The 12,262-nt window shown below is 40.3% G+C and overlaps 1 protein-coding gene across 2 annotated transcripts in view; it reads right to left on the bottom strand.

Annotated features, from left to right (window-relative positions):
* stim1a (stromal interaction molecule 1a) overlaps window positions 1–12,262 on the bottom strand; it is a 58,243-nt gene that overhangs the window by 12,675 nt on the left and 33,306 nt on the right. The gene's annotated exons all lie outside the window — the stretch shown is intronic.

Genomic DNA, 12,262 nt, shown 5'->3' with positions numbered 1-12,262 from the left:
CATCTGCAGAAGCCTGAAGTTACTACCACCTAAAAAAAACGCAAGCTGACGCAATCTGCGTCTGAAAGTTTATCAGGGTCAATACAGCCACACACTGGAAAACCTTGACGCTATAACATGTCAAAAAACCTTGAGGTACCATGGACGTTTTGTATCAAGGTAAAAAGCAGCTGGTTTAGCCCAGCACTAAACCCATTCTAGTCAGCAGTTAGGGATTGTTTCATCTAGCAACAGAATATTTGCGAAAGGGTAACAAACTCAAAATGAAAATACAGAACATACAAAGAACCGCATACACAAGCTTGATGGATTGCACACTGCTGAAGAAAAAAAAGAAATCTGTGCGCTCAAAACTTCATTCATGTCAAGGTTGCAAGACTGCAGTACTGCAGACTGTTGCTATGCTTCCAGCTGTCCTCATTATTCCTGCCTCCAACGCTTCGGAGCAGTGCAGAGTTAGCCTTGCATGGTGGACACTCTCGCTGCTCCAGAGGGCAGGCTTAGTTGAAAGAGGCCTGGGAATCTCAGGCAGGGAAGATACGAAGACAACAAAGGGTCGCGTTACAGATCACAGCCATGTCTCATAACAGAGTGCAGGGCAGTCACAGAACATTATTAAACAAGAACAAACAAGTATTAAGTCACAATAATTAATTCACTAACTAAAGGTTAACAGCTTATACCACCACTAGAACAACTACTATTACAAGTACAGCTTCTACTGCACATACTTATTACTACTACTGCTGCTGCTGTCCTATGCTACTACTACTGTCCTTATACTACGTCTGTCCTATAATACTACAGTACTTGTACTACTAAAACAACAACTACTACTACTACTATCCTTATGCTACTATTAGTACTACTACCACCACCCTAATACTACTACTGTCCTCATACTACATACCTCATACTACTGTTCTAATACTACTAATGTCCTCATACTACTACCCTAATACTACTACATACCTCATACTACTGTCCTCATACTACTACCCTAATACTACTACATACCTCATACTACTGTCCTCATACTACTACCCTAATACTACTACATACCTCATACTACTGTCCTCATACTACTACCCTAATACTACTACATACCTCATACTACTGTCCTCATACTACTACATACCTCATACTACTGTCCTCATCCTACTACCCTAATACTACTACATACCTCATACTACTGTCCTCATACTACTACCCTAATACTACTACATACCTCATACTACATACCTCTTACTACATACCTCATACTACTACTACTATCCTCATACAACTACTACCACCACCATCATCCTCATACTACTACCCCAATACTACTACTACTGTCCTCATAGTACTATAGTACCTCCTAGTACTACTATGCTTACGCCGCTACTACTACTACTACTACTACAATTATACTACCTCTATTTACAGGGTACTTTCACAGATGCTCAGATGCCTTTACAGAAAAGTGATAAAGGGTGAAACTGTGAAGAGTATTAATAAGAGTATTCATAAAAGAGGAAAGTAATACAATTGTATAACATAAGCTAAAAGCTAAATTAAAGAGATGCATTTGTTTCCTCAAAATTATCATTATTATTTATTATAGTAATTGTTTAATTAAGTCAACAAATCAGCAGCAAATACCATCAGTGGGTCAATTTGATGGAGTTACCAGGTTTAATTGAGAAGGCACTTAGGACAGGTTGGACATTTGGACACGACACACTACCTGATGCTACAGCATGACGGTGTAGTTAAAGTTTTTTAACTGTGGAGATCATGTAAGGACAGGATGCAAGTTTTTAAATTCTTTCATGAAGGCGTTGAACTCAAGATCTGCACAGAGAGCTCAAGTGAACATTTCCTTCTTATTACCCAACTACACTTTGCTTAGGGCTGGAACTGGGCGCATGGCCATAGCTGACTGGAGCCAGTGGAGCCAGTAGGCTGCTAACAGAGGAGGGCGTTCAAAATAACCTGAAGTCACGGCAGGAGGAAGAAACGGACCATGACGACAAAGACATGGCCTCTCGGAGCTATGACGGGATTAACGATTTTCCTTGGCAGTAGCAAGCATACCCATGCTGGCCCTGAATGCCTCCACCATGCCTATATAAAGCCAGAGATAAGACTCCCTCATGGGAATGGCCTTTGTCTGTTTGACATGAATTCAGCATGCCTGGAAGGCGGGTCATATGACCAGGCACACAGGACAGCAAATAGAAACAGGCTGTCCTTTAATCATTACAAACAGATTTACTGAGCACAGAACAGCAGCATTCGTCTCGTAATTGAGAGGATTTACTTTTGCTACACTTCTTTTGTTTGATTAAAGTCTATTCTATCAGTATTAACCTACACAGACCCAACTGAGCCAACATACCAACGAGCCACCTCATTAGTTAATCATTAGTGCAGTATTCACAAATGCATGCTGTTGAGACTTCCGCGGTCTCACCAAGATGAGGCTCACGTTCACAGGAAGAAGGTAGTTAATGTGGGATTGCCACATCTAGGATGGGACTTATTTTTTTTGTATTCCTTTGAATGAGTTTTTCCACTTCCTTAAACTCAGAATCTGCACGGAAACGCGGCCCACAAGTGGAATTGCTAACTATTTAGTGGTTGCCAAGTGTGCTGGACTTAAACGGTCACTGATCATCACAGTCATGTGAAAACCTTGTATCTCCAAAAGGAAAACTTTGCATGAGAAGGAAAAAAACTTTTTACATTTCAATGGAAGTCAATTTAAGGAGATTTTATTTTATTAAGTCATTTTGGAGCATTTCTATTGGGCTATTTATCATGAAATTTAAAGTGAAGAACTGAAAAATTTAGATACAAGGTCTTAGCATGACCGTGATGATCAGTGACCGTTCATTCCAGCACACCTGGCAACCAAAAAATAATTAGGTGTATAGTGTGGTGCTCCTGGTGCGTTTCTGTGCATGTAGGATCATTATGTAGTATATATTATGTAGTTTGACAGCCTGAATACAGATTATTATAAATGATACCTGTTAATGTTAATATGCAGTAGTGAATAACACCACTACCCTCCGCAGATAATGACAGACTGTGGTTCAATTCCCCACCTCTGCAAGAAGAGCAATAAGGCTTTGTTCAGACAGGTACCTCCAATCTAGTCTGCTAAACGACAGGTCATGTGGAAATGGAAAAAACTGTTCTCCAATTGGACTTGAGCTACATTTGTTTGTGGTTTCTGGACGTGCGAGTCTGACCAATCAAAACAGAACCTGCAAATAGAAAGTCACTATACAAGTGTATGTTAATGAATGAAAGCTTAAATATGGAGAGCTGATGTTTTAATTAGCTATTTAGAAAATATATTACATTATATGGACAAAAGTATTGGGACATCTGTTCATTTTCTGTTTCTTCTGAAATTAAGGGCATTAACAATAGCTTTTGTTGGACTAACTGTCTCTATAGTCTAGGAAAGGCTAGATTTACTTTTAGTAAATTTTGTCTACTAGATTTTGGAGCATTGTTGGGAGATGTTAGTGTTGGGAGAGGTAAGTGAGGTCAGGATGGTGGATGATCACCACCCTACCCTCATCCCCAACTCATCCCAAAGGTAAGCACCAACCATCAGTTCCACTACTCCACAGCGCAATGCTTGGGGGCTTTATACCCCTCTAGCCCACACCTGGCACAGAGAGTCCTGTTCTACGAAGAATACTGCAGTACAATACTGCTTACATGCACAAGCATAATCACAGTAAAAACCTATATAAAATCAGATTAGGTCACAGGTAACGTCAAAATAAATTAATAAATAAAGAAGATAATTTAAGATGCTACGACTAGTCTACTTCATCATTAAAGATCATCCAAAAAAAATGTGACATTTATAAAAACTCAAATATTCATGTTTTATTTGGAGAGATTTGGATGATAAATTACTTAAAATGTTCCTTAAATGTTTTTATTTTTTTTATTTTATTAAAAGTGGTCTCTGGCTGACTGCAGCCCTAGTTAGACACCTGTTAGACTCTGTGTCAGTAAAAGCATACAATCATTCAGCCAGGAGGGGGCAGTAACAGGCTCCTGAGACATAAAGGGGATAGGAGAGTAAGGCAGCAATGGGGTGAAGGGCTAGTGTAAGATGATCCAAAGAGAACAAGAAGATGGAATACCTTCACAATCCCCACTCCTTCCAATACACCAAATTCTGACCTTTGCTATTTGATATTCAACACACACACACACACACACACACACACACACACATTTAAACAGCATCAACAGGGTATTAAAATGATCCGCAATGATAAGTGACTGACATTTAACATTACATTTTACATCAAGACTGCATTTAAATACACAACCCACTGCAGACTGAGCGCAATCATCGGTCACTGCCTTATAAATCTGACCAGAAAAACAAGAGAGACTACTGTAGCTTTACACTAGAGAGCCAAATCAAAATCCAACAAGAGAGCTGCTTACATAAAAGCTCGGGACACCTGGCTAATTAACGTCCCAAGATTTGGAAAATAACAACATATGGTGAAAATGTGCTCATCATCCTGCCACTAAGTGAAAATGCTGTCTATCTGCATAATGGTCCGTTATCACCTAGTCACTGTGTTTAAAATGTCTAACACTGTAACATGAGTTTATATTGTTACTTTAACTTCAACAAAGGACGGGAATTTGAGACAACAGCTCTGAACAGCTGCGATGGAAATTACTGTAGCATTTCCCAACCTGCCACCTGTCGTGGTTCAGCACAGGACTGTGAGGCTGTTGTATGCGAGCCAACAAATGATTCTCACCAAGGAAAAACTGAAACGTAATTAAAAGTATCCTTTTTTCTAGCATTTAGTTTTCATCTGAGGTCTATTCATATACCACATGTATCAAAACCAGTCGCAATTCAAGGTTACATTTTCAACCTCTAGACTTTTTATTTATCCATTAATTAAACAGGCTGGTTTTGGTTACTAGGCCTTTAAGACAGGTATATGTTCTGCTCTGTGTTGCACCTCATTCTAAAAGCACTCTGGACTGGAACATGCCGCATAACTTTAGCATAAACAGATGAGGCTAGACTGCTGTAAGCTGAACAGAAGGATATGTAAATATAACATGGCAAAAACAGGGAATTCCAAATGTGCAGACTGCCTATATAGCTGCACAGACTGTACACTCTTAAAAAGAAATAAAATGTGCTACAAAAGGTTTAGATGAGTAATGCTATAGATCAAGATCAATTTCAGATACCATGAAGAGCCATTTTTGTTAACAAGGTGTGTGAAGAACCTTTTTAAGGTTTAAAGAAGTTCATGTAAAAGGTTCTTCATCAAAGTAAAGGTTCTTCACATTGGCGAACCCAGAGCCATGCCGCTTTGCCATCAGTGGCATCAGAACCCGAGAGAGCACAAATGTCCGGACTCTCTCCGGGTGGGAAGATGGAGCTCTTTCCCCTCATCACTCACCACTCTCAGCAGTGCAAAAAGAGGTGGTGTGCTGGCTTTGCATGTATCAGCGGAGATATCCTAGTGTTGGGAGCATTGCTAGTGCTAGGGGGAGTTATGAACAGGTGGGCTAATCAGCAGCACCAAAAATTTGACATTTTATTTAATAACAAAAATATACAAATACAAATATTAATAATAATAAATCATAAAAAAATCATTTAAAAAAGTTGCAATCACAGCTTCTTGTCAAAAATGGTTATTTACATAACCAAAAGTGTTTTGTACAATATTGCATTTTATAAGAACCCTAAAATTTCACCAAATTAAACTAGGTATGCTACTCTTGAATCAACCAGGAGTAGCATACCAAAGAGAATGGATAATTTGACAGTGTTCAGGCAGACGTGGAACAAAAGAATCTGCGTTACTGGTGAAGAACCAACAGACAGTCGAACAAACCCAGAGACAATACAGCAAAGACTATTTGGCTTTACTCTCTCCACTGCGGAGGACAATGTGTTCCACATTCCAAAGCAGGGGGTCACCAATCTTATCTGTAAAGATCCAGTGTGACTTCAGGGTTTCATTCCTGGAGCACAACTGACTTTACTCGTTTAATGACTTGCGCTCCTGTTCGGTTGGAGTGAAAACCTGCAGCAACACTGTCCCACTCTGGACAAGACCCGTGATCCCTGTTCCAAAAAAACTGGCTTATAAAGTCTCCCTACCACCTAACAGAGGGGTTGACACTGGTCAAACACCATCAGCCCTTTAATTGGGTCAGTGAGTACAAGTATGAGAACACGAGAACAGATGGTTTAAGTCTGTAGTAATTTCAGTTTAGGCCTTCAACACCAAACAGAGTCACTCTCAGTGTGCCAGAACTTCTGTCTCGACAAGTCTCTGGCGTCAAATGTTGCGTAATCGACACACACTTCCTGTGTGAGCTGTAGAACTGAAGAGAGGCAAATACTGACGGGGTGAAGAAAGTGGAAAATCCTGCCAAGTCACATCCCTGTGGTTAAACAATTCAAAAGAAATCAGAGGAAAGTTACAAGCCTGTATATGAGACATACCTGGAAACTGTAGCTGCTTTACCTTCAATGTTGGGTCGTCTCATAATTATTAAGGAAATTATATAGGAGATATTTAACAGTTTTTAATTGGTCTAATTGGACAAACACAAATTTATGCATTTTGTTTAGAATTATTGAATTTCATCATTTTTTCTTCCCAATTCGGTGCTACCAATTAACCCTGTTTGTACCTTCCCCTAGAACTAGCAATGCTCCTGACACTAGGAAGGTTAGGAGTTAACACGTCTCCGCTGATACAGACGAAGCCAGCCACCGCTTCCAATCGAACCACCGTTAATGCAACATCACAGGGCAGTCGACACAACTCTAAGGAAAGCATGTCAAACCTGCAACCCTTAGGGCCATAGTGGCAGTGCAACAGACCGCTGAACCACCTCCGAGCCCCTCTTTTTAAGAATTTTACACTGTTTTATTTTAATTATTTTTAAACACATCACTGCATTGCACTGCACCATTACTGTACTTTATGTCCTAATACTATCGCACTATTCATATCTGCACAGTCTAATACTGCACCACTCTCATCCACAGGCAGTTACTGTACAAACTGTACAGAACCCCCCTGTACAAGTTATTTTTACTCTGCCTACTATCTGTTTACATATGCTGCTCTCACAGTACATACAACCTACATTTACATTCTCCTCAACTCACTGTGTATATATTGTGTACTTGTAACATATTTTTATTTTATTTAATTTTTTGAACCACTTCTCTGTTCTTAAATGCACTTATTTTAACCATAGTATTTCCTGCCATGGTTACTTTCCTGCACTTTATATGCAAATAATACTCCATTTTGCATTTCACTGGCTCTGTAGCTGTACTCTGCACTATGACAATAAGCTTAAATCTAATCTAATCTTTAAAAAAAAACATGGTATCACAAAGGGTTCTTTGAGCAATACCTTAGATGAACCAAATGAAAAGATTCAATAGAACGGTAAAGAAGCTTAACACTGAGGTTCTTTACATACACCTCCTCTACAAAATTACAGTGTAACCTTCATACATCTCTGCTACTAACGACAATGTAAACTTGGTTTCTGAGTATGAATATATCAGCATGCAAGCAAGGTTTCAACTCCAGTGTTTTCCCCACAGAAAGGGTTCATCTTAACTGATGGAGGACTGATGAGAGTTCTAACACTTGATAAAATGTGTGTAGAGAATTAACGGTGCCTGTATTCATTTAACAATTTTACGTTGCTTGAGCCAAACAAGCTTTCCAACCTACCATACATACATACATACATACATACATACATACATACATACATACATACAAAATTAATATCTATTTAATTATGTTAGAACAAATGAACTGAATTCATTCATTTATATTACATTGCTGCTGCTTTTTTATTTCTTTACTTTTCCTATTTATGATGTCTACCCTTTTTATATTATATTATTTTATTTATTCAATCATTGCTCTTTGGGTGTAGCTGGGACCTTGAGATCTGAATTTTGATCCACCCCATGTACCACGTGTGATGCAAATGACAGTCTCCTCTAATGCTTTTATCCTTTATCCTTTACAGTGTTCCATACATTCTAAATAAAGCTTTTAATTATTTATATGGGGACTATGGACTGCTTCTCTTGTGCAGATTTCAGCAATGTTAAACTAACCCCACTGTGTCTAGGCTGTAGTTTATTCTGGCTAGTTTTCACTGTGAGGGTTTACCATGCTTTAGACCTAGTTTACACCAGGCCACCTCATGTGACTAGTATCTGGAACGTATCCTGGTAAGATTTTAGACACTTGTATTTACACGTGGTAGTCAGATGCGTCTCCAGGTAGTCAGATTGACATCCATCGCTGTGCGGGACAGAATATGCAAATTCACCAATTATTACTGGTGTGTTGGATGTACTGGGTGGAGTTTTGGTAGAGGAATGAGTCTCGGAGTGGTGGATGTGTTTACACTGCTATAACGTCGCTCAGCTGCATTTCAGAGGAGCTCCTGAAGTATCTGGCTTAAATGCACGCTCACACTTGCATTTTTATGTGGTTTGGCCTTTTCCGGATATAATCAGGTTGTGATACTCAAGACAGATAAAGTGACTAGGTGTAAACGAGGTCTTAGTCACCATGTCAGCTGAAACCTACATAAAAATGCCATTAAAAATGCATTAATGATGACTGGATTCATCAAGACGGGTTGTAGACAGCTTATCCTGTAATGAAGCACTCTTATCTCGCTCTCTTCCCCACGTCACAGGCTGCACAGATGGCACTAATAGCTGATGAGGATACAGTCAAATGTTTCAATGCTGAGATCTCAGTGCAGGCAAAGAGAAACATTCAGTGCTTAAAGCACAGAACAAATTCAATTGCAAATATAATCACTGTCTCAGATATTTACCATTGATCAGCTTAATGAACCCATGCTCTCATTAATTGTACATTATGTTCGAAAAAGACCCTACAGGCCTGACCGTGTGTTTTGAACTGCGATTTTTGAGAAAATAAAACAGTGGACTGTGTGGATAAGGTTTTTGATAGCAGTACTGATGAGCCCTGTTGGTAATTAGGGTTTGGCAGTATTGACTTTTTTATTCATACCGTCATACAGTTTTAAAATAATACCAACGGGGTATAGTATTATCGGGGGAGGGGGGGATGGATTGTACGGTAGCCACATAAACACAATCTTATGTTTATATTACATGCTTCATTTTAAAAACTTTTGAAACATTTGAAAATTGACCAAATACAACATTTTGTTTGCTGGCAGGATGACAAGGTGAACAAGGCACAGTTTTTCATCAAACAATCATTCAGTAAATGTTAAACCATCAGTCGGACAATTACAAACGTTAAACTGATCTGAATCAGGAGAGAGTCTGGTCAGCATTACCTACCATAGTTGGCAGGATACAGGAAACAGTCTGCTCACCACAGCACAACACAAATTCAGGTCTGGCTAAAAAAAGCCCACTTATAAATGTTTCGACAATTCAAAAAAGACTCGAGTGCCTGCTGACCAATGACCGAGCGACTGCTGTTCAAAGAACAGAAAGCTGTATTTAAACGTTTGTTTCTCCATGGTTTCAAATTTGTCACCCAGAGGTGCAATTGAATGTGAAGAACCTTTAAGAGATCCCTCGACACATCTCCTTTACAAGCATGGTTCCTCATGGAACCAAAAGTGGTTCTTCTATGTCAATGCTGAAAGATTTTTTTAAGAGAGTATAAAAAGGCCTATACTGTTGTACATAGTGCACCAAGAAGCACAAGGTTAGACGTATGTCTACCTCTAATAACCATGCCAAACACTAGGACTGGCACTACATTGTAAAGCACCTGCTTATTCATCTAAAAAGAAGCTGCTATGGCAACAGAAAAAGGACGTGGAGAAAGAAACCCATCAGATGGACCATTTAAAAGTGAAGGTCATGAAGCTTTCGTTCCCACATCAGGAAAGGATTCTGCCATGACTATGAGTAAACCTTCAGAACATTTTCTCTAGTGGCCGTTTACCATCGTTATGAGTGTACGAGCGTGTGTGTGTGTGTGTGTGTGCGTGTGTGTGAGTGAGAGAGAGAGAGATAGAGAGAAGCACGTCATTACACCTACACAGGAAACCGTTCAAATGCAGTACTGTCGTAACCTGACTCAACTTCTGCAATCATGAGGAACACATTTGGAAGGGAAACAGGAAACCATTTTCCAGCATCTCTGTAAACTGGATCGGAACTGGATCTATTCAACTGTAAAACGTCTTCCTTCGCAGCGGCTGCTTCGTCTCTACACAGTGACTGTGTCAGGAAGCTAAGCAGCTATGGAGACAACCGGAGATCCGTTCAGAGAAAAATTCATTACACTTTCATGGCCAAATTAAAGAGGATACTACACTACAACCGCAGCGTCTTCCTGAACGGATTCTCCTGAACAAAGATTAGACTTTAACTCAATCTGCGATTGCTGTCAGATCGGCTGCAGGGTTAGGGACAGTCCAGAAACTACCAGAATTAAAAAAAAAAGCTTATTACTGATTACTGTGAGTGGAAGTGGTAGCAGAAGTTATATCCACAAGGATCTGTTAATGCTTCTGGACACAATCATGATGATGTTCCTGGGAGCATCAGCCAATGTACTTTCAACACTGACGAGAAGACTTGTCCTTCTGTTAAATTACAGATGGTCCCTAACTCCGAAGCAGCTGTGGAAACGTGCATCGGAGCTTCATCATTGTCAAATCAACGGAACTCAGTTTAACAATTTACTGCGGTTACCTTTCATACAGTTATTACCGGCATAGACACAGCTCTAACGCTAAATTCAGGAAATTAATGATAGCCCTTATTGACGTTTATAGTAGAACCCCCTAGCACTGACACCCTTATAACAGTAAAAACACATTCTGAGCTTTACTCTTTCTAGCCATTGTTAAAAAGCAGACCCACCTGCTGGTCTGCTGGTCTCCTGCCCTCTCAGCCCACTTGAAAAACCACACATTAGGGGGAGGCAGGGAGTTTAGGGAGATAGAATGCAGAGGAGCAAGAGCTCTGTACGTCACTGCAACTGCAACTAGTGGGAGCAGCAACATTTGGGTGGTCACTATTTTATCACCAATTGAGGAAGCGTTACAGATACAGTAGAATTGAAATTTGACCTGGGGGCGCGTTATCCAGGAAGGACAAAAGTGTAATTTATCAGAACAAATATAGATATAGTCATATCAGAATATTATGACCACCTATATAACAGTGGTAATAGCCACCCTTGGCTTGAATGACACTACCGTAACATCAGCATGGACTATATTGGGTGACCGAAGGTGCTTATTACAAAGGTGTTCCATTCAGCCGTCACCCCCCTCAATCATCCGTGGCCCGTGGGGCACCACTGGTATGCTGCTGGGAGGCACCCAATGTGTGTGAAGTCCATTCTTGGTACACCTCCAACACAGCACCTCTAGAACATCCCACAAAAGATTCTTCCAAGACGATACCACCTTCCACCCCCCATCGTCCTACTCACCTAGGTTGAATAGGACAATGGGATATCCTATCAGTTCATATCAGATATCATATAATATCTGATATGATCATGACAGTGGGCCAGGAGTGGTAGCATCTTGGAAACCGCTAACTACATGGGGTGTTCTAGAGCTGCCAGAGTGAAGGCTTACAGAGAGAATGGACTTCTTGTGCATTTAGTGGTGCCCCACAGGCCACTAATGCCAGGAGGGAACGGCGACACCGGTGAGTGGTACAAAGCAATGAACGAGCCACTGTGGAGCAGTTAAGCTTTATACTGAACACCTTCTATCACCTAATACAGTCCATGCCATGACATGTTGCTACAGTCATCCGAGCCCATTATTAGGTATGAAGTCATAATATACACTGTGTGCAGAATTATTAGGCAAATGAGTATTTTGATCATCATCCTTTTTATACGACCACCTTGAACAACATAAGATAAAACATCAAGACTGGGCCAAGAAATCTCTTAAGACTGATTTTTCTAAGGTTTTATGGACTGATGAAATGCGAGTGACTCTTGATGGGCCAGATGGATGGGCCCGAGGCTGGATCAGTAAAGGGCAGAGAGCTCCACTCCGACTCAGACGCCAGCAAGGTGGAGGTGGGGTACTGGTATGGGCTGGTATCATCAAAGATGAACTTGTGGGACCTTTTCAGGTTGAGGATGGAGTGAAGCTCAACTCCGAGACCTACTGCTAGTTTCTGGAAGACACCTTC

This window comes from Salminus brasiliensis, chromosome 11 (assembly GCF_030463535.1).
Source record: "Salminus brasiliensis chromosome 11, fSalBra1.hap2, whole genome shotgun sequence".
NCBI lineage: Eukaryota > Metazoa > Chordata > Actinopteri > Characiformes > Bryconidae > Salminus > Salminus brasiliensis.
Note: the sequence above shows the minus strand (reverse complement) of the source record. Positions and strands in the feature narration are given on the sequence as shown.